The 25,631-nt window shown below is 42.5% G+C and overlaps 1 pseudogene; it reads right to left on the reverse strand.

The window, feature by feature from the left end:
- Window positions 1-277: 277 nt before the first annotated feature.
- On the reverse strand, window positions 278-25,349 carry LOC118886604 (annotated as a pseudogene).
- Window positions 25,350-25,631: the final 282 nt, after the last annotated feature.

The following is a 25,631-nucleotide window of genomic DNA, read 5'->3' on the forward strand; positions in this document are numbered from 1 at the left end:
ACAATTTATTATCTGGTCATAGTATTTGGGTATATTACTAGACATAGATTTAACAGCATTGTGACTTCTCTTGAGACAGAACAACCCCAAAAGAAAACTTCAAAATGTGCAAGAGCGATAAATACCAAACTTTCTGATCTACAAATGTGTACATATAAAATGCCAGCCATTTCTGGAATCATCCAGCGACCACGTGTTCACGGCTAGGTGTCTGGTGTTGGCAGTGCTAATTGTTGGAACACGTCACATGCGTTGGCCCCAGTTATTTTTATGTCATTTACCAAACATGTTTGCAGGGACGGGACAGCCTCGGGCCCTTGGTGGGTGAAAACCCTTCTTTTTACAAGCAGAAACCCCAAGCAGCTGGCCGCTCTGGTGAGCCTGAAGGTGTCACTGTCTTTATGCTTTGGTGAACAATCAAATGTCAACAGCCTCTGGCGACCAGGGCGGGACAAGACTGCAGTTTGGGTCAAATGTGTCTGGATCCATCCTGTTGACCCTAAACATGGAAAAATTCTTCCACTTTCTCCGTGTCTCAATAGTCTGGTCCCGCAGACTGCTTCGGCATGACCACATGGATAACAGTAAATTCATCTTGTGTCAGTTTCCACAGGTTTCCATTCCTCTTGCTGCATTAGATCTGCCAGCTGCAGAATGTGTGGCCAAGATCTCGTGATAAAACTGCACATCACAGCCCTTCAACCGCTGAATGCTGTGCAGCACTCAGATAAGCAGCTGCTTTAAGTCCCTGTTTAGGGGAGGAAACTGACTAGTGTAATTGATCGCATCACTTTTATCGGGCTGATCTGCAGATACATTCAGCAAGGAATTGTTCTGGGGTGGGCGAAAGCAGGACAAAGCAGTCCCATGAATCTGCTCGTGACTCTGCTCTCACAGAGCGGGGTCGGGGTCGGGGGGCTTGGGGGTGCCATTCCTGGCTCCCCTTGTAACCGCGGGCTAATTCTTGCTTCTTGAGTTGATCTTCAAAAACCAGAAACTGCTCCCATTCGAGCTTCTGCTGGCGCATCTGAGCAGTTTGCTTCCTTTCTGTCTCTGTCAATCTCAGAGGTGTCAGTTTTTTTGAAAATTTCAGCTGTATGTTTGTTCTGCTTTGCAAATATTCTTGATATTCCATGTTATATTTCTTTAAAAGGTCCCTTTTCAATTCATCTGTCCTTGGGAATGCAATCTCCTTCAGTTTCTTCATAATATCCTGCTGTTCAGGTACTCCACGTTGCTGGTAATCTTAATACCTGGGAAGCCTTTCTACAAACAAGATAATAAATTGATTATAAAGAACAAAGGCATTTTCCAAGTTTCCTTCCTTCAAATACACAAATGCCATCCTCTCCATTTCTATTCCAGATATAAAGTAGCGCCCCCTCCCAACAGACATGGAAAACAAACTTAACGTTACCAAAGGGGAAGGAAGGGAGGGGATAAATTAGGAGATTGGGATTGACATGTACACACTACTACATATAAAACAGATAACTAATAAGGATCTACTGTATAGCACAGGGAACTATACTCAACATTTTGTAATAACCTATAATGGAAAAGAATCTGAAACAGGATAGATATATATATATGTATGTATGTATTACTGAATCACTTTGCTGTACGCCTGAAACTAATACAATATTGTAAATCAACTATACTCCAATAAAAAAAATAATTACCAAGAAAAAGTCGTGGCCTGGAGTGATATTTTCATTGATGGTAACATTACAACCAAGGTTGCTCAGAACATGGACTCACTCTTCTGGGCTGAGGGAAACATCTCATTGTGAGGCATAGATAGCAGCTACTTTTCCCCCAGAATTCACAGAGAATTTCTGATCCGTGTTGTCCTGTCTAAAAAATGAAGGTGTTCACTGTTTCTTCTCAATTACGTCATCATATTACTTCAATCTAATCAGAAATATAGTGGGCCATAAGAGTTAGATCACCCATTTATTAGGAAAGGATGTAACTCAGGAACAGGCAGATGGAAGAGATGCTTCAGGAGAGGGATGTGGGAAGGGGCTCAGAGCTCCCCTGCCCTTTCCACACGCTACGCTCCCAGCACCTCAACGTGTTCACCAACCTGGAAGCTCCAAAATTAACCTTTTTAAAGTGAACATTTCAGTGGCATTTAGTACATTCACATTACTGTGCAACCATCCCCTGTATCCAGTTCCGGAACATTCCACTGCTCCAAAAGAGAACTCTGGACCCACTAAGCAGTTACTTCCTATCCTCCCTGCCCCCATCTCCTGGCCATTGCCAGCCTGTTTTCTGTTTCTATGGAATTACCAATTCTGAATATTTCACATAAATGGGGGTCCTACCATATGTGACCTTCTGTGTCTGACCTCTTTCACTGAGCATAATACTTTCAAGGTTCATCCATGTTGGAGCATGTACAGTATTTCATTTCTTTTAATGGCTGAATGATATTCCATTGAATGTATATACCACAATTTGTTCATCCACTCATCAACTGATGGACACTTGAGTTGTTTCCACCTCTTGGCTATTGTGAATAGTGCTACACTGACTATGTGTGTACATGTAATTATTTGAGTACCTGTTCTGAATTCTCTTGGGTATAGACCTAGGAGTGGAGTTGCTGGGTTATATGATAATTCTATGTTTAAAATTTGGAGGAACTGCCAAACTATTTTCCACAGATGTGGAACCATTTGACAGTCCATAACAATGTACGAGGGCTCCAATTTCTCCACGTCCTTGCCAACACTTGTTATTCTCCGTTTTTGTTTTCTTTTAAATTACTGTAGCAGGCCCCATGGATGTGAAAAACACTGAAGTTTTGTGCCATGTCTGCACAATTGCAAACACCTGGGACGTCCAAGTAGTGCTGGATCCCCCAGCTGAGCCAAAGCTGCGCTATATTCTCAAGTTTCCCATATCTATTCTGGGTCACACTCTGGGCAACAAAGCTTTGTGTCATATAGAAAGTCGTTTAGGTGCAACATGTAAATTCAAATGTGAATCCACGGGGCCAAGTCAAGGGACCAATATCTGAAGCAGATCCTGCGCTGCCACCTCTGGCCTGTTCTTTCCATTCTGATCTTTTATTCTCCAGGTAAATCCTCTTGATGCACCACTGATTCTCCAGATATGCTGGGACGCACTCCTCAGATAAGCTGGGGTATGGTTGCATCCCAGCTTTGGTTCAGCCCGGGGATCTCTGCTCTGTAGGTTTCTTGTTAGGGTGGAAAGTAGTGCCAATCACAGCTGATATAGGAGGACAAATCGCTTTGGGAACCAGAGCCTTTGGTTCCTTTGACTGTAAAGATGCTGCGTGACATCAAAGAAGGAACGTCTTAGAGGTAGCTGCTACCTGTATCCAGGGCATAGGGTAGAAATATGGGATGGAGAGAGAGAGAGAGAGAGAGAGAGAGAGGGAGAGGGAGAAAGAGAGAGAGAGAACCAGATCATTGGCGAAGACGTAGTGGCTGAAGCCATGAGAACAGGTAACGTGTAATGGAACATGTGTCAGTTGGTGAAGAACTGGAATGAAATGTCCTGGTTTGATGTTTGGAGTATTCCTTTAATTTTAGTTACACTATCAGGAGGGAGGCTGGCTTGCGTGCTGAGCCGGTCAGGGCAGCTCTAAGTCACACATTGCTGATGAGTGAGAACCTCTGTTATAAATGGAAATGTGAACTGTCAAATGCACCTTGGCTGAAACTAAGTGCCGCACAGGATCGCCTATTTTCCTTATTGATTGCAAATACACGCAGGGAATAAAAAGCTGGTGTGTCTTCCAAAAACACGACTGAGAGTTTTCACGGCTGCATATCTGAAGTGAGTGTGATTTAGACGTTTCATGATTTCTCTGACACCAGAAACATCCTTTGGTGGGGTTCTAATTTCTTATGGAAGTTTGGTTCCAGAAGCTATTTAAGAGCCTTTAGGAAAGACATCAAGTGGATAAGATGTATCTTAAAATATTGAAAGTGGCAATTTCCTAGGTCCTCATTTCTTCCCTTTCTGGTCTCTCCCCGGGGATCTGCTCCCACACTTGCCGGTTTAAGTCAGCCTCTATCTACAGTTGACCCTGGTCTGACCTCGCTCTCTGGAATTCTCTGCATGTCAACATGCACTCCGATGGCATTCCTGACGAGCTCTTGAAAGAATCCTGCTTCAGCAACTCCCAGGGAATGGTGGGAGAGGTGTTTTTTAAAAAGAGATTTGTCACACACCAAGGACAGCAGTCATTTACTTTGCACCCTTTTATGCACGGACTATTTGCATGGTAGGCTGTTCATTTCCATTCTCCTATTCTCCCAATCCATGAACATAGTATAGATTTTGAGATCTTCTTGACCCAGGTCTGAAATTTCTCATGAACACATAGCCCAATGCCTTACACCCCCCAGGGATTCTTATCACATTAGCCTGTGTATTTCTTTCAAAGCAGTTATCACAACCTGAAATTATCTTGTTTGTTTATTTGTTTACCTGTTTACTGTCTATCTGCTCCATCTAGAAGGTAAGCTCCATGAGAGCAGGGTCTTCTCCCAGCATCTAGAGCAATGCTTGACCACATAGTAGGAGCTCGTGAAATATTTGCTGAATGACTGACTTACAGAAGCAATAATTTTAAAATCATATAAAACTTAATTAAATTTATAAATTTATAAATTAAAGTTAAGCTTTCCATTAACTCATCATCAGTGTCTTTTTTTGTCTCTCTTAAACAATGATATTGTCCAAATTTAATTGGTATTATGAACAAATGTCAATTAACTATATTAGTGGCTCTCAAAATTTTTGGATTCCCTTGACATTCAACAATTATTGAGGGCTCCAAAGGGCTATTGTTTGTGTGGGTTATATCTATCATTATTTGGTGCAATAGAAATGAAAACTGAGAAGAATTCAAAATATTTATTAACTCATTCATTAAAAAATAATAAACCCATCATATATTGACATTAATATCATATTTTTTCTGTTTCCAAAACAAACAAAAAATGGGGAAGAGAGGCTTTGTTCTACATTTTTACAAATCTCTTTAATGTTTGGCTTAATAGAGGACAGCTGGATTCTCATAGCTACTTCTGCATTCAGCATGTGGTGACATCACATATCGTGTAGCCTTCAGCAAACCCCACTGTGCACTTATGAGAGAACAAGAGTGAAAAAGGTGAGTCATTCCTTGGTATTATTCTGAAAATAGTTTTGAGTTCACAGGTGCCTCAAGAGATTCTTGAGTGGCCCCAGGGATCCTTGAAGCACATTTTGAGAACAAATGAACAGTATTAATGGAGAGGAATATACTTTTCTTTGCCTTTGAACTGCATCACCTTTAAACATTGTATCTTCCTCTTCAACATCCGTGGCTTAGGTTAGTATTAAACTGCTTGTATTCCTCAAAAATGTATCATTGCCAAGGGCAGCCAGGATGCATAGTGAGGGATGAATGATGGAAAAGCGAACCAAAGGTCAATGTTTATTGCACTCTGACTCATTCACACAGAAACAGAAACATCAATTATAAAAGCATGAGCCTTTGCTGCATGGTCCATATTCTCCAAAGACTGTCTCTACCCTTTATAACAACACTTCCATGTAGGAATTACTAACCTCATTTTATAGACAAAGAAAGGAAAGCTCAGAAAATGTAAACAATGTGTCTGAGGTCACCAAGCTAATGAGTGACGGAGTGCTGACTCTGGTACTCCAAAAGCATTTAGTTTTTTACCATCAAATACTAGATTACCATCACATGGGGAGAAAAAACACCGAAGCAATGAAGAGTTCACTGTATAAATGAATCAAAGAATTTTTAAAATACAGTTTTTTCTTTCTCTTTCAATGATGTGTAACTAAAAAGAAGTCGATGCTTTTTTTCTCTCATCTGAAAAGTAATACATCTACAGCAAGACTGAAGAGCAACAAAATATCCATCGATAGAAGACAGGTTACATTCACTGTGGTCTGTGGATAGATGGACCATGATGCAGTCGTTAGAAGGAAGAAGGCACCTCTATGGGTACTGATAGGGAACCATCTCTGAGAAATGTTCTATGAAAAAATAAGGTAGCGCAAGGTCTGTTTCTATTTTAAAAATGTGTGTCTTAACGTGCACAAGTCACCGGTGTCTTCCATGAACTCAACGAGAGGACCAACAGGAGACGGCTTATTTTTCTGTGATTCTAGTCCCTTTCTCCTCCATGTGCACACCTCGAGGTATTGTATGGGCAGATCCGTAACTTTTCAGGTCCTTCCAGAGTGTACAAAGTGTCCCTCTCACAGCCAGTTCAAAACCACCATCTCTGCTTTTTCTCCTTCCCCACCTCCTCCTTCCCACTCCATCTCCATCTTTTTCTGAGTTGGGACCAGGAGAGATTAGGGGACTGGGGTGAAGTCTGCATCAGAGACATCCCTGTAGGTTTCCCCCACCCCGCAACCCTCGCCCATTAGGGCAGCATCTCCAAATGCCTCCAGAAGCCTGTCTCTCTCAAGGGCCCCATCTGTGGTTACTCAGAGGGCCTCTCACGGGACCCCCACACTACCTCCTTCCTGATCTGGGTGATGTGCTCTTTAGCAGACCTCCCATGGCTCTCCTCCTTGGCTTCTTCCCTCAGCACCCATCCACAGCCTCTCTATTCTGTTGCACGGTCAGGTGGCAGGTGGAGCCCTTCAAGTGGCTTCTGCCTTTCTTATCCCATACACACGACTATATATAAAATAGATCATCAACAAGGATCTACTGTACAGCACAGGGAACTCTACTCAATACTCTGTAGTAACCGATATGGGAAAAGAATCTAAAAAAGAGTGGACATGTGTATATGTGTAACTGATTCACTGTGCTGTACACCTGAAACTAACACAACATTGTGCATCAACTATAATATAAAATAAAAATTAAATTAGAAAAAGAAGAGATGGCTTCTGTCTTGACAACTCCTCCAGCCTCCGTTACTCCGGGAGCTCACCAGTCCTCACCTTGACACGGCTGGTGTAAAGACTTCCCCACCGCTACCCTCCCTCCACTCACCCTGCTGGTAAGAAGCAGGCAGTAGGCTCTGTATGCCTCCATCTTTCTCTCCCATCTTCTAGGGGACCCAGGCCAAATTCCCAAGAACATTCCCGCTGTCTCTGCTCAGACACACAGGGATGGTCCTGAGAGTCTTCCCAACACAACCAAGCTTCCAACCAGGGCCAGTGACCTAATTTTCAGGACCCAGTGCAAAATGGAAATGCAGGGTCCTTTGTTCCAAAAGCAAGAGAAAGTACGGTTAAAGGCACTAAACTATAAAGCTCTTTCCTTTAAAAATGTTTTATTAGTTATAAATCATAATGGGGATAAGAAAGCTACATGAGTAGCAATGTAACTTACAAATAGCAAAAAGTACCATTCTGGGGTCATAATTTTATCTAACGCAATAATTTGCTAATGTGATATCTTGATTGATCATTAGGATTTTCTGGCTCACTTTTCTGCACATTGATTTATTAAGTCATCAAATGTTATACTTTTAGTAACTTCATTTTTAACTGACATAATTGAAAGTGATGTCAGTTGCTCTTGGCAAATGCCTGACTGTAAATATAATTTTTAACTTTGAGAAGGCTTATTCTGTGGATGCAAGTTTCAGTTGCTTGTGTGATCCCCATAAGTTACAGGAGACATCAGATGAAACATTGAAATCGTTACTGTGCAAATTTACATTTAAACTTAAATTCAGACATACTCAGACATGCTTAACATGAAGAGATAGAAGTATTGATCTAGGTGCTGATCTATAACATAAATTTACCCATCAGTTGGCCTATCTCTCTTGGATATGCGTTGTTGATTTCTGGAAAGAGGGGGTGATTTCCAGATTGCTTCCCATTCCCAAAGCCTTGGAGATTAGGAGGAATGGAGTGAAAGGGAGTTTACTCTTTTATTTGTAGGATTTGCCACTGTTCGGTTTTTTTTTTAATTAAAAAAGTTTTTAAATTTTTGTTTGGCTTTTTAAACATGGGCATATCTTAATTGTTCAATAAAAAAACTCGTTAACAAGAAAAGGAACTCTTTAAGCAAGAAATGCGCGGTGACTTACAATCTCAGTACTTGGTTGCTCATTGGTAATATTTTGATTCTTGCTAGTCTTTCCAACACCTTGAATGGTTACATTTTTATAGTACTCTTTTTATATTAGACGTAGCTATCTATAGTCCAGCATCTTCAATTCAGCTAAAAAATGGTAAGCCTGAAAAATTGCCAACTGTAGAGCACTGTCAGATCAAGTCTGCTTTTTCCTGGGGCTAAGTTTTTGGAAAGGTAAGGAGTCATCTGTCATTTTGGTGATGTTTTTTAAAAAGATAAGGTGTGTTTGCTAACGAATGAAGAGGATGCCACCAGAAGGTTAATTCCTGCGCTGGACGTTCCGTGTGTGCATACAGGAAGAGTCAAGGGCCGGCTGCTCTGGACAGCGGCACCCCAGGGGCTGCATGGTCTCCGGCTGCCTGATGTCAGGCACGGCGAGAAGGCTGGCACCAGGCAGGCAGGCAGGCAGGGTAGCCCATGGTCGCGTGAATCAGGGGCAGCTGCAGCAGGGCGTCAGGTGCTTCCTCTCATAGCAGTTCCCCATCAAGGCCTCTCCGCTAGCTCCTCAAATAAAGACCGAAGAACACCGACATGCAAAATCAAACCCCCTGAGTTTTCCTATTTGCTTAAATAAATAAATAAATAAAACATTTAAAGTGTCTTTTTAAAAAAGTTACAAAATCCAAGTCAGATTTATTTCTATTGATTTCCATTTTCATGGAGTATCTTTTTCCTTGCCCTCACTATCAGTCTGTATGTGTCCCTAGACCAGAAGTGGGCCATATACGGGTCTTGTTTTTGTAACCATTCAGCCAGTCTATCTGTGTCTTTTGGTTGGAGCGTTTAATCCATTTACATTTAAGGTAATTATCGATACGTATGTTCTTGGTGCCATGTGTCGATTGTTTTGGATTTGTTTTTGTAGGTTGGATTTATTTCTATAATGAAAGGATGGTTTCACATTCAGAGACCAGTGAATACACTCAATGCAACTTTAACATATTAACGGACAAAGTAGGGGAACATAATCCTCTCGATAGATCTTCTGGTCGATTGATAAATTCCAATTCATTCAGGATACGAATTCTCAGCTAGCTAGGAATAGAAGGGAATTTCCTTAACCTAATAGAAAGTATCTACCAAAAACTTCCAACAAATAGCATACTTACGGTATAAACATGGCAAGAATTTCCTAGGAGTCAGGCCTGCATGCCCTGTGTCTCTGCGTAGCAGTTGGATAAATGAGATAATCTTCATCGGTCAATAAAGCCTCAAGAAACATAATGCTGAACAAATAAAACAGGCAACAGAAAGATGCGCATAGCATGAAACACCTCCTCTAAATTCTGCTTTAGCTTCAGACCAGCCATTTCAATACATATTCCTGTCATCCTGCTCGTGTCAAAACATGTTCTAATTTCCATTATGGTCATATATATGCATGTGTGTGTACATATGTACATAAATATTTAAAGGAATGTTAAAAATTTTACTTTTTTAGTATTTATATATGTATATATATATATATTTTAGGAATACTGAAAAATTTCTAAGCATGTCAAGTTTTTATTTGTTGTTGTTGCTATCTTTAAAGTGGATTTCAAATTTTACAGAGAACATGATGATGTCATGTTTATTTGGGGGTCGCTTGGTTTTCTTCTAGCTTAATGCATCTGTGTGTGTGTGTGTGTGTGTCTGCGTGTGTGTGTGTGTGTGTGTGTGTGTGTGTCTGTGTGTGTGGCCTGGTCAATTCTGGTAAATGTTTTATAGCATTTAAAAATAATCTGAGTGCACTAATTGTTGGGTCCAGAGATCTCTCCATATGTTCATCAGATCAATCTTTGAAATTGCTCAAACCTTGTATTTTCTTGCTAATATTTTGGGTTGCTTGATCCGACAAATACTAGGAGACAGGATGTTAAAAAATCACTTGCTATGGCTATAAATTGTCATCACATTCTATTTAGCATTACCCGGTATTTGTCACCCAAAGGACTTGTGGACATCTAGTCTGTCACATTGGGGAAAGTAGAAGTGTCTGTTTTCTCCCTTCTTGATTATAAGAGAGATTTTTGGGGGAGAATAGATAATATATGCACATGGCTTATAATTTGAAAGTACAGAAAGACACGTAGAACCCCAGTCTCTCTCCCTGGGGGCATCCAGTGTCACCCATTTCTTGAGACTCCTTCCAGAGATTGCCTGTCTGTCTGCCTTTCTCCATGTCTAACATAGTCATTACCACTTACAGTATAGATGGTTCTCTTTTCTCTACCTTGTTTATATTTTTTATTTATTTTTTATTACTTTTTAAAAACATTTTATTTTTTAATATTTATTTTATTCTATTTTATTTATTTATTTGGTTGCACCGGGTCTTAGTTGAGGCTCGCGGGCTCCTTAGTTGTGGCATGCGAACTCTCAGTTGCAGCATGCATGTGGGATCTAGTTCCCTGACCAGGGATCGAACCCAGGCCCCCTGCATTGCGAGCGTGGAGTCTTAACCACTGCGCCACCAGGGAAGTCCCTCTACCTTGTTTTTAATCCTTTAGAGATGTTCAGTGAAAAAATCTCACCATATTTGCCTCATCTTTTGAATGGCTGCTTTTTCCATTGTGAGAAAAATATATATCTTTATACATTATATACATTATTATATGTCTTATATCTTATATGTATTATTTAACTATCTCCCATTAACGGCTATTTGTAGTGTTTCTAATGAATATTCTTGCACCCATATCATTCCTGTGTGTATCTGGCGAAAGCATTTCTATGATAAGAGCATATCAAAGGCATGAGCATCTTAAGTTTTTCTGGATGACTGGCCAATTGTCTCAACATTATTTATTGGGTAGTTCATTTTCCCCTCATCTATTTGAAATGCTGTCTTTATTGTAAGTGAAATTTCTATGTGTTGGAGTCTATTTTGATATTTTTCTATTCTGAGCCCCTGATGTGTGTGTTTGTGTGTGTTTGTGTGTGTTTGTGTGTGTTTGTGTGTGTGGGTATTGATGGGCCGTGCTTGGTAATAAATTAATATCTGGAGGGGCAGTCCCCCCTCATTATTTGCTAGACTATTGTTAATTTTTCCAAATGAGCCTTAGAATTAGTTTGTCTACTTCTGCAAAACAAAATCAAAACATAAAACAAAACTATAAAACTTTGTGGTTTTTATTAGTTAAATTTAGAAATTTATTTAGGGGTCATCAACACTGCTGTGATGTTGCAGAACAATGAGATGCTTTCCATTTGTTCAAAGCTGCTGTGGGGTCCTTCAGGGGTGTTTCTAGTTTTCTCCATGTGGATCTGTCATGCTTCTTGTTAAACTGATCTGCAGGTCCTTCATGCCTTTGTCACGCAGCTTCATACATTTTCAGGCCATGTGGTTAGGGATGTACCAGTACAGAATTATTACCTCTTCTCTTTTTCTTGCTCTTTTATCATTATGTAATATATCTCTATTTCTAATACTATCTTTTTGTCTTAACTACTGTATTTTTCTCCAGTATTAATAGAGCTGTATTAGTTTTTTTTGACTAGTATTTACCTAATATACCTTTTTCCCATTTTTGGCTTTCAACTTTTTAGTGTCATTTTTAGGTATACCTCTTTTTTTTATTGCGATGTAATTGATATATAACACTATATATTTTTATTTATTTTATTTTTTTATCGACGTATAGTTGATTTACAATGTTGTGTTAATTTCTGCTGTACAGCAAAGTGACTCATTTATACACACACACACACACACACACACACACACACTATATACTGATATATATATGTACATCCTTTTTCATATTCTTTTCCATTATGGTTTATCCCAGGATACTGAATATAGTTCCCTGTGCTCTACAGTAGGACCTTGTTGTTCCTCCATCCTCTATATAATAGTTTAGCATCTGCTAATCCCAAGCTCCCACTCCATCCCTCCCCCAACCCCCTCCCCCTTGGCAACCACAAGTCTGTTCTCTCTGTCTGTAAGTCTGTTTCTGTTTTGCAGATACGTTCATTTGTGTCATACTTTAGATCCCACATATGAGTGATATCATATGGTATTTGTCTTTCTCTTTCTAACTTACTTCACTTAGTATGATCATCTCTAGGTCCATATCCACATTATATTAGTTTCAAGTATACAGCATGATTTGATATTTGTACATATTACAAAATGATCACCACAATAGGTCTAGTGAACATCCGTCACCACACAGAGTCACAAAATTTCTTCTGTGTGTGATGAGAACTTTTAGGACCTACTTTCTTAGCAACTTCCAGATGTACACTAGAGCGCTGTTAACTACAATGGCCATGTTGTACAGTACACTCCGCGTTTATCTTATAACTGGACGTTTGTTCCTCTTGATTCCCTCCATCCATTTTGCCTGGCTGGGCAACCACCAATCTGGGCTCTGTATCGATGAGTTTTTTGTTTTTGTTTTTTTTAGATTCCACATATAGTGGCATCATACAGCATTTATCTTTTTCTGTCTGACTTTTTTCACTCAGCATAATGCCTTCAAGGTCCATCCATGTTGTTGCAAATGGAAAGATTTTCTTCTTTTTTATGGTTGAATGATATTCCTTAGTTTCCTTTTTTAAAAAAAATTTAAATTGAAGTATAGTTGATGTACAGTAATATTATATAAGTTACAGGTGCACAATATAGTGTTTCACAATTTTTAAAGGTTATACTCCATTTCTAGTTATTATAAAATATTGGCTCTATTCCCTGTGTTGTACAATATATTCTTATAGCTTATTTTATACCTAATAGTTTGTACCTCTTTATCCCCTATCCCTATATTGCCGCCCCCCCCCTTCAATCTCCCCACTGGTAACCACTAGTTTGTTCTCTATATCTGTGAGTCTGTTTCTTTTTTGTTATACTCACTAGTTTGTTGCATTTTTTTAGATTCCACACATAAGTGATATCATACAGTATTTGTCTTTCTCTGTTAATATTCCTTATTTTCTTTATCCACCTATCCGTGGATAGATTCTTAGGTTGCTTCCATGTCTTGGCTATTGTAAATAATGCTGCAATGACCATGGGGGTGCAGATATCTCTTCAAGTTAGTGTTCTCATTTCCTTTGGGTAAATACTCAGAAGTGGAACTGCTGGATCACAGGGCAGTTCTAGTTTTAGTTTTTTGAGGAAACTCCACACTCTTTCCCAGAGTGGCTGCACCACTTCACCCCACAGAAAACATTATTCTGGGACTATTTAAAAGGTTAATTGATCAGTTCAAGAGTTCCCAGACAACCCCGCTACTATACATTTGAGGCCCAAATCCACTTGAGGCTGGAGGTTTCAGGGGAAATTTTCCATTTTACCCAGAACTCAGAGGAAGACAAGCTTTGCCTTTCTGAGCTAATGGATAGTTTTTCTCCCTTTTACAGGGCGGGTAGACCTTCAAAGACCTCGCTTTCATGCAGGGGTCTTAGTTTCAGTTCCCTGCCTCATGTAGGTCTGAGGCTTCACCTCCTGTTTCTGTGTAGGCTATGCAATCCAAGCCTGCTGTTTACCAGCTCTAGTAGCCTGTCTCACCCTACCACTCATAGCATCAGCTCGCCCCCTTCCAGGTCTGCTCTTTTTGTTTGTACTTTTTATTTGCCATGTTTGCCTGTGTCATGTTTTGGCTCCTGAGGTTTCGCTGTCCTTATTGAGAACTTAGTCATATGTTAAAAACGTTGTTATATGGGATCCAAAATTTCCGGGTGATGATAATCAGAAATTTTCCCTTTTATCATAATCTTCCATCTTGATTGTTACTCATCCATCCAGCCATTCATTCATTTATTCATGTGCCTAATATGTGCCAGGCACTGGTGATACAAAGATGACAAGAATACCTAAAACCTCAGGGGTTAAGAATCCGCCTGCCAATGCAGGGGACACGGGTTCAAGCCCTAGTCCGGGAAGATCCCACATGCTGTGGAGCAACTAAGCCCACGCGCCACAACTACTGAGCCTGCACACCTAGAGCCCGTGCTCCGCAACAAGAGAAGCCACCGCATTGAGAAGCCCACGCACCACAACAAAGAGTAGCCCCCTCTCACCTCAACTAGAGAAAACCCGCGCGCAGTAACAAAGACCCAATGCAGCCAAAAAATAAATTTAAAAAAACCAAAAAAAACCCAGCGTCACCACACACACACACACACACACACACACACACACACACACACACGGTCACTATATTAGTGATGGCTGTGTTAATTAGCTTGATTGTTTAATCATTATATAAGGCATACTTACAGCAAAACATCACATTGTACAACTTAAAAACATGCAATTTTTAAATTTGTCAATCATACCTCAATGCAGCTGGGGGATAAAAAGACGATAGAAGCTTGAGTTGACAAAGAAAACTTTTTGGAGGGGGTGGAACTTAAGCTGAATCGTGAAGATTAAGGGAAAGGAGACCGAGGTGTATTGAGTGCTCAGTGTGCTGGGTGCTGCTCTAGGTGCCGAGGTACAAAATGGGAGAGAAGCTCTACCTTTAAGTAGTTTCTAAATGAGTGGAGAGAGCCGGAGATGGTCGAGGAAATAGGTCCTGGCAGTGTGGCATGGGCCATGTGCTCCAGTGGGGAGGCATAGACTGCCAGGGGAGCAGAGGAGAGGTCTTCAAGGAGATGTTTAAGTTGAATTTTGAAAAATGAGTGGCCATTCGCAGGATGAAGCCATAGTGAAAGAGACTAACAGCTTTGACTGCATACAATTGAAAATTTACATATGAAAATAATAATGGTTGGTATTTATTGAGCATTTACTATGTGCCAGCTATAGGTTTTTCAGCATTGCGCTTTATCAGGTTGAGGATGCTCTACTTGGGTCAGTTTTAGAAGCTCATCAACTTAGATAGAAAGGGCTGATCATCAGAATAGTGTCCTCCAATAGAGAACAGACTTGTGGTTGCCAAGGGGGAGAGGGGGTGGGGGAGGGATGGATTTGGAGTTGGGATTAGCAGATGCAAACTATTATATATAGGATGGATAAACAACAAGGTTCTACCGTAGAGCACAGGAAACTAGATTCAATATCCTGAGATAAACCATAATGGAAAAGAATATGAAAAAGGACATATGTATATTATAAGTGAATCACTTGGCTGTCCAGCAGAAGTTAACCCAACATTGTAAATCAACTCTACCTCAATAAAATAAATTTTAAAAAAAGAGAATAGTGTCCTTCACCAGAATGCAGCAAAGCACTAACAAATCAGTGGTCTAGTTTGTAAGAGACTGCTGAAATATATTAAGACATCACAGATACATCTGTTTTGCCAAGGACTCAAAGAGCAGCCTGAACTTTTATGATTTGCTGGATTCATGGACAGATGATGGGCTGCCTTTCTGCTGATTAGATTATTTTACCCACCAAATCGTCATGGAGAAATCCTGAGACGAGCAGTAGCTTATGCACACAGTACTATTTGTCTAGAGGCAAAGGTAAGCTCAACAGAGAAGGAGAGTGGGAGACCATGACCAGCTTCATTTCCACAAAGAGTTGGATGCCGGGTGACCTCTTAAACCAGCTATTGCTGTCTGCACCAGGATATCATCGTAGATCTCAGAGCGACTGCATGTCCGTGGATTATGTTGTATTAATACAGCAGTGGGTTTGCTTTGTGAAAGAGGGAGGGAAGAGTAAAAGGGAGAAGACATCTGTTACTTCTAGTGAGTTAAGCCTTCTAAAAATATTTCTTTTTTAGTGACCACTTGTTGTTTTGACCCTTTGATCTTTTACTCTGAATATAGGGCCTTTTCAACTCCCCCACTTTTTCCTCTCTGTGTTTGTAAAATGGTGATAATGCCTGAACCACAGAAGGAGAGACTTCACTTTGCATCCACATTTTTTTGGAGATGAGAGGTTGTGGGGATAAAGGAAGAAACCTTCTGATTCTTCTTGCAAAGACGGAAGAGCTTCATTCACAAAAATTGTGTTCATTGATTCTCAGGAAACACTCTTGAAGCTCCGTGATCAAGTCTGACATATTTAGTGATTCAGTGAACAGCTGATTGATCAGCGGGAGAGAAAAGATTCTCCTCAGGAAACAGCCAACTTTGCAATCAATTTCACATTCGTCAGGGCTGACGTGGGACTGGCAGAGAAGACCCCTCGAGGTTTTGAAATGTCTTCATGAGTATGGAGTCTTGAGAGCGTCAGTGGCTTTCCAGGGGACTGTCCTGTGAAGGTCACTGGGCTGTAGTCTGCTATGATGTCAGGAGATGCACGCTCTTGATTTTAAGGAGATGCTTCTTCTCTGTTTTCCTCTCTCTCTTCCTCTTCCTCTCTCCTCCCTTCCTTCCCCCTTCTTCTCCCCTCTTCCCTTTCTCCTCTTCCTCCTTCTCTTTTTCTTTCTTCTTCTTTTAAATAAGAGTTCCCCTCCCTCTCATATTCTAAGGATAAATTATGCTCACCATGGAAAGCAACAGCACGGTGTGGCTTGTTGCTCCAGAATGAAGCTTGAGTTAGAAATCTGGCCCATTATTACGAGCTGTGTCAACTTGCAGAAGTCACTCACCTGGTCCACCCCGGTTACCCAGGTGTTAATGGGTGTTGTACTCAGGCTAGTTACAGCCCAGAGCTGACGTCAATATGGATTTCACCAGACTTTCATGTTCACACATATGTGCCAGGCACATAGCGAGAGTTCCAAATATTGTGCTATTAATAAAAAATCCAAAAAACACAGACAACTAAAGCTACCTGTAATTCGATGGCTGGGAAATACATTTTACCTGCAGGTACACTTTTACCATCTAAGGTTTTCAAATGAAGGTCAACCAGATGAGTTAGTGAATAGTTATTTAGCCAGACACTCTGCTATGTAGTGAGAGGCATGTGGTTGTAATTTAGTCAACGTTTTCTGACTTTCTCCTGAGCTAATCATCTTTCTAGTAGTCATTCATTCATCACACTCTTTCAAAGATATTTTTAGCACTTTTTGTGTACCAGATGCTATTCTAAGTATTGGAGACACAACAGGGATCAAAGCAAAAACTTGGCTCTTGTGAGACTTACGTTTCTGTGTGTGTGAGAGAGAAGAAGGGGGAGAGACTAAACAAACCAGCAAAATATATATAATAAGTCATACGGTGGTAAATATGGAGTAATTGTGTGTAGGATAGGCTTCGTGTTGGAGGTGGGTGGAAGGTTGCATTTGGAATAGGACAGTCAGCTGGCATTTGAGCACAGACCTGAAGGAGGTGGGGCTCGAGCCCTGAGGCTGGGGGGGTAACTCAGCCTTTCAGGTGGACCGAACGGCAGCACCGAGGTGGCTCTGCCTCGTTTGAACAGCAGCAAGGACGACGATGTGGCCGGAGGGTGTGCAGGCGGGAAAGTAGAAGGGCTGAGATCAGAGGGCCGTGCAGGCCGCTGTGAGTCTTCTCTGCCCCATTTCCAAACTCACTGGCCCGAGATCTGCTTTGACCAGTGAAACGCAAGAGGAACTGATATGGGTCTTTCCTCTACAGAAGCTTTAGGAGCTAATGCTTCTGTCCCGCTGCCAGGATGTTCTAGAAAGAGGCCACTTTTAAAAACTGAGATCTGGTGTGAAGATAATATGGAACCATATTTCGGGCCACCTGGTAGATTTGTAGTGTGAGTGAGAAATAAACTTTCATATGGCTCTTTTTCCAGGCTGTTCCTGGATTGGGCTTGTCCTGAAGTTGCATTTGCAAAGCACTTTGTATAGCATTTTTAAAAGTTATATTGTCTATACCCAAAGACGAAGTGGGGAGAAGCTCCTGGAATCAGTGGGCCCTCCCCTTGCCCCTCCCCTGCTTTCTGCAGCCAAGCCTGGGGGGTCATAGCCTCCATTACGTCAATAGCAGCCCAATTTGTCTCCCTGCCAGACTCTTCCCACACTGAAGCCAAAGTAACATTTCAACATGCAAATTTAATACTGTCTCTTTCCTATTTAAAGTCCTTCAGTGGAAAAGTAAAAAAATAAATGGAGAGTCTGAAAAGGCGAAGCGTCAAAAATTTTAAAAGGTAATTCTTCCCAATGGTATCGTTTCTGGGTAGTGGGGTTGCGGGTGATTTCTAATGTTCTTTTTTGTATTTTTCCACACTAAAAATGTTTTTTAAAACCCCGCATAGTCCAAAAAAGAAAAAAAAAAGCCCTTTACCAGCTCCCTGTTTCTAGATGTGGCAGATTAAAGATGGCCCAGGAGCTTTGACACACCTTCCATTGAGAGATTGGCTTCAGCGCCCTTCCCTTTGGAACCGGGCTGGCTGAAGTCTTGTGTTTGACCAAGAGCATGTGGCAGGAATAAGTTCTGGGACTTCCGGGTTAGGTCATCAAAAGCCACGCAGATTTTGCCTGGCTCTCTCGGGATACTCTCTCTCTCTGGGAGCTCTGGGCCCTCATGGAAGAAGTCTGGCATCTTGAGACGTCCGTCCTGTGAGCAAGGCCATCTGAATCCTTCAGGCCAGCCCATCCTCTGGCTCAACACCACCCAGTGACCTCAGTGGACACCACACGGAGCAGAAGAATCACCGAACCGAATTCTGCCAAAATTCCTGATCCACAAAATCAGGAGATACCACACTGCGATTGTTGCTTTAAGTGCTGGGTTAATTCGTTCGGTGGTGATCAATAAGTAGAATTCCAGACGACAAAGAAAGGCTTGTCAGCAGGGCTGAGGTCCTCCCACGTCTGGCTCCACCTACGTTTCCCCTCCTCTCTCCCTTCCCCTCCTACTGAGCTCTCTGCTAATCTCGGACTTCTTATAGGTTCTTGAACCCGCTATGGTCTTCACTCTCCGTGCTTTTGTCCATGCTGGGCCTCTTTTTTTTTTTTTTTTTTAACAACAGCTTTATTGACGTCTAATTGATATTAAAAAAAAATGACATGTTTAATATATGTGCGTGTGTGGTAAGAAAGCTTAACATGAGATCTACCTTCTTAACAAATTTTTAGGTGCATAATATTTTAACACTAGACACAAGGCTGTACAGTAGATCTCTAGAATTTACTCATCTTTTAAAAAAAATTTTTATTTTATATTGGAGTAGAGTTGATTGACAATGTTTTGTTTCATAAGAACTTACTTGTCTTGCATAACGGACCCTTTCTACACACTGAAGGACATCTCCCCGCGTGCCCCTCCCCCAGCCCTCCCCGTTCTAGTCTCTGCTTCTGTGAGTTTGACAGTTTAGATTCCTCCTAGCAGTGGCATTTTACATGCTGCGTGAAATAAGCCAGTTTCAGAAGGACAAAGCCAGACGATTCCACTTGCATGCTGGGCCTCTTTTCTCCTGTTTTCCATCTGCCTGGACTGCTCGTGCTAATGTTGTACGTTGTACCCGCTCTGGTGGTGCTCGTCTACACATCACATCTGTTCCCAGGTCCTTCTCTTCCGTTGGTCTGTGTATCAGTGCCTGTTGCTGCTGTATCAAATTACCACAAACTTAGTGTCTTAAGACGCTGCAAACTTATCTGGAGTCCTGGAAGTCAGAAGTCCTGAGTGGGTCTCACCAGGCTGAAATCAAGGTGTTGGTAGGGCTCCCTTCCTTTCTGGAGGCTCCAGGGAAGGATTTGTTTCTTGCATTTCACGTTGTCTAGAAGTTACCCACGTTCCTTGACTCGGAGTCTTCTCCATCTTCAAAGCCGGCAATGGCTGGTCTAGTCTTTCTCACGTTGCATCTCTCTGACACCGGCTCCTCTGCCTTCCTCTTCTGTATTTAAGGACCCTTGTGACTACATGGGGACCACTCAGATAATCCAGGATAGTCTCCCTATCCTAAGGTCACCTGCAACCTTAACTCCGTGTGGAACCTTGACTCCCCTTTGCCATGTGATATAAAATATCATAGATTCTGGGGGGTAGCAGGTGGACATCTTTGGGGGCCATTATTCTGCTGACTACAGTCTGTGAGCTCTTGCATTACAGAGGCTGTGACTTCTGCGTGACTCTCCTCCAATGTAGAACAGGAGCCTGCTGCATAAGAGACACCCACGAATAGGTATTCCAGGATATGGACCTATAAATAAAATAAATAAAAGATGGGAGATTTGTCCAGAAGGAGCTTACATGCTAGAGCAAGGGTCAGCAAACTACGGTCTATCCTTTTTGAATAGCTCACAGGCTAAGAGTGATTTCCCCCTTTTTAAGTGGTTGAAAAAATCTGAGTAATATTCTGTGAAATGTGAAAACCATAGAGATTCCAGTTTAAGCATCCATAAATAACGTTTTCTGAAACGTAGCCATGCCCGTTCATTTATGCATTATCTGTAGCTGTTTTGATGTTACATTGGCAGAGTTGAGTAGTTGCAGCAGAGACCATATGACTGCAAAGTCTAAAATAATGACTGTCTGACCCTTTACAGAAAAAAGAAAGAAGCCAATCCTTGCTCTAGACCCGTGTCATCCAATATAACTTTCGTGACAATGGAAATGTTCTATATCTGTCGTTGTCCAATATGGTGGCCACCAGCCACCTGTGGCACTTGACATGAGGCTAGTGCCAGTGAAGAACTGACTTTTACACTTTATTTTAATTATAATTGATTTCAGTTTAAAGAGTCACCTGTGGCTACTGCATTGGACGGCTCAGCGCTGGGAGAAGAGGAGACAATAATGGGGATGAAGATGCCAATAATTCAGGTGCCAGGAGCCCTACTAAGAGAACAAGGACGATGTTCTTCTAATGCCCATTTTACAGATGAGAAAACTGAAGCTAAGGAAAAGGGAGTGATCTGCTTAAGGTTACATGGCTTGTCAGCGTCAAAGGTAGAACCCAGGTAGGTTGACTGTGAAGTTGTCACCCTAACCACAAAGCCACCTCAGTAAGATGAGACATGTACACATTGAATTATAACGTGGAATGTACTGAGTGCTATGAAATAAGGGAAAACAAGGCAGGGAAATACAGGAGGGAAGAACATCTGCCCAGGGAGGAAAGAGGCAACTTCATGGTGCCAAACTCCTTAAGCTGAGCTTTGACATTTGGGCAGGATTTTGACGGATAGCTATGTGCTTGTAGGCAATGACCTACATCAGCGCGTGGCCTTGGGAAAGCAGAGGACGCTAAGGACCTGGAGGGCAGGGCCGTTGGAAAACCCATGTCAGAACTTCGCTAGCCAAGGCCACAGAAGTTTCTCGACAGATGGGTGCACTTCCTCTTTTCTATCAATAACAGCCATGTAAATGACCTTGTCTCCCTTTCACTTTGACTGGAAGCTTAGCGTCAAACTTGAACTTGACAATAGCAGCAGTAGGAGAATCTTACAGCTTGAATATTTGTGTTTCATCGTCACTCTCCCCCAACCCAGCCTGATTTCTGCCCTTCATTATGGGTTTTTTTCTGATCTTAATATTTGTTCTTATTCATGTTCTAACATAATTTTGTTATGTGCTTATTTGTCGCGATGCTCTTTCAATCGTTTCATGAATGTGTCTGGGTATAAATAACAGAGTAGGTCCTAGTTGGATGAGGACAGAAGGTGAATTCAGAAAGTTAAGCTGGAAAAGATAAGTTGGTGTCAGGCCCCCGGGCAGTCAGACTCAAGCAGCTGCTGGCTGTTTTCTGCCTTGAAGAAATAGCCATGAGCCAGCCCGGTCAATCCCCTGAAGCCTTGGCTGCCATCCGGGCAGATCGCCACTCCGTTCTTAGAAACCTGGCAATTGACCCCAAAACTGTCGCGTGCTACTGCCCCCTTGCTTCCTGGGCTGGCTCTGATGTCTGCTGGCATCTTCTTTGAGGGTTAACTCCCAAACATCCTTGGTTTCAGCCTCGTTGTTGGCACCAGGGAACAGGAGGGCATCGTATACTCTTCCTATAGGGACACCCTGATCGTGTCCCTCCCCTCCCTGAAGGACTCAGGTGAAAGCCCCGGTGCATTAGCTTGACTCAACGTCCTGGCTCACACCCCAGCTCTACCTTTCCTGCTATACATACAACTCGGGCAAGTTCCTTAACTTCTCCTGCCTCAGCCTCCTCATCTGTAAAGTGGGAATAACAATAGTACTACCCACCCCAGAAAGTTGTGATGAGGATCGGCTGAGTCAGCCTGTGTAGAACACGAGAACGGTCTGGGGCACAAAGTACGTCCTCTGTGTGTGTCGGCCTTATTGTTGTGAACTGCTCAGACTCATCTTTTACTGGGTCCCCCCCACAGTTTCTGGATCCACGCATCCTAAATTACTTGCCGTTTCCCAAATGCCCTCCAGCTGGTTCCCTCTCACCTCTGGGTGTTTTGTACACGTTTCCTCTGCCTGAAAAGTGTTCTATCTCCGCTCGTCACCAGCTCTTCCTTATTCTTCTTATCTCAGTTTAGATGCCACCTCCTCTGGGAAGCCCTCCCTGCTTACTCTCTGTCCTCCCTCACCCGTGTGTATTTTTCTGTCTCTCCCCCTAGAGACCAGGGACCATGTTTGGGACCCTTGTAAGGACGATCACAGTTCCTGGCAGAGTAGGTTCACATTAAACTGTCATTGAATGAGTGGTCAAGGCAAAGCATAGTAGAGACAAAAATATATGCGTTAGTTTGATGCAAACCTAAATAAAATGACCTAAAGTTCCAGCCGCATAATTTCAAAGCTGGAGCGAATCCTAAGCTCTGTTTATACTATTGCCACTTGGTGGTGCCAGTTTAGTTGGTGCCCGACAACACCCACCAGCCTTCCTCAGGATCAGTCTTCAGGAATTTGTGCTTTGCATAAAATGCTAACCCCTTATACTCCGAACTAGGGCCAAAGAGAGCTGGGTGGTAGAAAAATAGGGAAGAACGAGGGAATGCCAGGACAGGAACTCAGACTATATCAAGGGGATAGGAGGATAAGATGGGTCTGTAAGAACATGGGCCTGGAGGCCAGCTAGCTGCAAATCCAGAATCCCAAACTCAGTGCAGGGGGCAGGGATGTTATGGGGGCAGGAGAGAGAGGACGGAGATGGTTGAGGATATATGACCAATTCAGCAAGAAGGGATAAGAAAACATTCAGACATGGGGCACCGATTTCCATCCTGGAATCCAAATCGAAGAGCAGGCAGGGCTGGGGAAGCAAGCCAGGATTCAGTCCAGAAGGGCCAGCCATGAGAGCTGCTTAGTAAAGCTCACCCATAACCACGATTAAGAGGGTAGAATGTTTATTTCAAAGTGGAAAAGACACACAGGGTTTCTCAGTGTAGGCGCTGAAAAATTGTTCATGCTTTTCTCCAGCTTAGAGAGGAGAATCTTTTCGTGTCCATCCTCTACAGTGGAGATGGCCCCTGCACTGTAGAGTGAAGAGTTGTTCAGTGATGGCCCCTGATCGGCGCTCGCTTCTCTGGCTGCCACCTTCAGGAATGGGTGGATCAAGGGTTGACCAAAGTGTGGCCAGCCAGCCTGGACTCTCCACGCAGTTGTGACTTTTGACTGGGTGACCACAGTCACCGTCCAGTGGTTTGTTTGTTTTTTTTCCTCTTGGTTGACATGAAGACTGCACATTAACGAATAGGTCATTTCCTAATTATCCAACAAGAGTCTGGAGATTTTTATACTGTTATTTTCCAGGACAGGATAAGGGACATATCACTCAGAGCTCTTTTATGTAAGCAAAGAAACAAACCCTTGATGACATAAGTAGAAAAGGAATTTATTGAACGTATATTGGGTGACTCACAGGACTTCTGGGAAGGCAGGAGAACCAGGTTCCGGCAATGTGCCAGTTGGGGACAACACCTGAAATCACAGTGTAGAAGTGGTTGGGTGAGAACACCATCCAGGATTCCCTCCACGGGATGTGAGTAGGAAAGCAGTTGATAGAAACAATGCAGTCTTGACATTCTGTGTATTTTCCCTCTGCCTTTCGAGGGATACAAGTTTCCAACGGCTTTAATCAGCACAATAGCCTCATGATTATCTATCCTCTCATCTCTTGCTGACTGGTCATGCAAAGGAGCCCACGTGGAAAAACAGCTCTGAGCATCCTTTCCCCCTTGATTGCAGGTCAGAAGCGTCATCTTGGTTCCCGGTGCTGTGAATCGCCCTGACTCTTCACTTCTTATTCTGTGTCTTTGCAGCATCTGTCTTCTTCTCGAAACACTTGCCCCCCTCAGCTTCTGCGACCCCCATGCTCTCCTGGTTTGCTGCCTGCTTTCTAACATCGCTTCTTCCCTTTATCTTCTTGTTCTCGGTCTTCCTCATGCCATCTTCCTTCTTCCCTTTGCTTCTCTCTCAACACCTGCTACCGGGAAGGATGTCATTCACGCCCATGGCTTTGAAATTAATAAGCTGATGATTTCAAAGCCCTTAACTGTCTCCTGAGCTTCCAACCAGCACACAACTGACAGCCCCTCGTGGATGACTCACGGCCCCTCACCCCGCCCACCCCCGCTGCTCCTCCCTGCTTCTCTGACTCAGTGAAGGGCAGCAGCATTATTCATTGGCTAAGACAGAAACCTAGGGGTCATCCTTGAGTCTCCCCTCCTCCTGATGCTCCACAACAATCCCTAGGTTCCGTCTCTCCTAGTTCTTTAGTATTTCTGGAATAGGCCCAGCTCTACTCACTTGCATCAAAATTTTATTAGTTTAAGCCATTCCCACCCCTCACCTGATTCTGGCAACAAACTTCAGCAGGTGTCTTTGCTCCAAGCTCCTTCATACACCCTGGGCCTGCCCTCGCTTCACTAGAGGCAGAGTGATAAAGTGTGTACTTGACCATGTCTCTTCCCCGCATGCGACCATTGTATGTATTGTCCCCAGTGGCTCTAAGAAGAAAACCCAAACTTCTAAGGCAGGGCTTGCCAAACTATGACCTGTGGGTTGACTCTGGCCCACGATATGTTTTTGTACAGCTCACAAGCTACAAATAATTTTTACATTTTAAAATTGTCGAAAGAAAGCAAAAGAATGTGACGTGAAAATTATATGAACTTTATTCAAAATACACAGAGAACTCTTAAAAGTCAACAATGAGAAAACAAACAACCCAATTCGAAAATGGGCACGAGATCTTCACGGGCACCTCATCAAAGAAGATACACAGATGGCAAATAAACATACAAAGTGAAGCTGAACATCATAGGATATTAGGGAACTGCAAGTTAAAACAGCAACGACATACCACTACATACCTGATAGAACGCCTAAAATCCAAAACGCTGACAACACCAAATGCTAATGAAGATGTGGAGCAACGGGAACGCTCCTTCACTGCTGGTGGGGATGCGAAACGGTACAGCCACTTTGGGAGACAGTTTGGAGGTTTCTTACAAAAGTAAACATACTCGTACCGTATGATACAGCAGTCGTACTCCTTGCTTTCGAGGGCGGGGCCATAGCTCATCCCTCACCTTCTCTGCATCCCAGGCATCTAGGGCCTGCCCTGTGTATGCTCAGGAAATACCTTTTAAGGCTTCTGAACCTGACGTCCAGGCATGGATGAGCGTCGGTATCTGTGGACCCACTGAAATCAGACGATAAATGTCATATGTGTATATGCTTGGCATATTTTCTGGGGAGAAAGAAAGCCCTTGTTTTCATGAGCTTCTCTGAGGAGACCATGACTAAAATTTTTTTTACTGAAGTATATTTGATTTACGATGTTGTGTTCAGGTGTACAGCAGAG

This window comes from Balaenoptera musculus, chromosome 20 (genome assembly GCF_009873245.2).
Source record: "Balaenoptera musculus isolate JJ_BM4_2016_0621 chromosome 20, mBalMus1.pri.v3, whole genome shotgun sequence".
In the NCBI taxonomy this organism is placed as follows: Eukaryota; Metazoa; Chordata; class Mammalia; order Artiodactyla; family Balaenopteridae; genus Balaenoptera; species Balaenoptera musculus.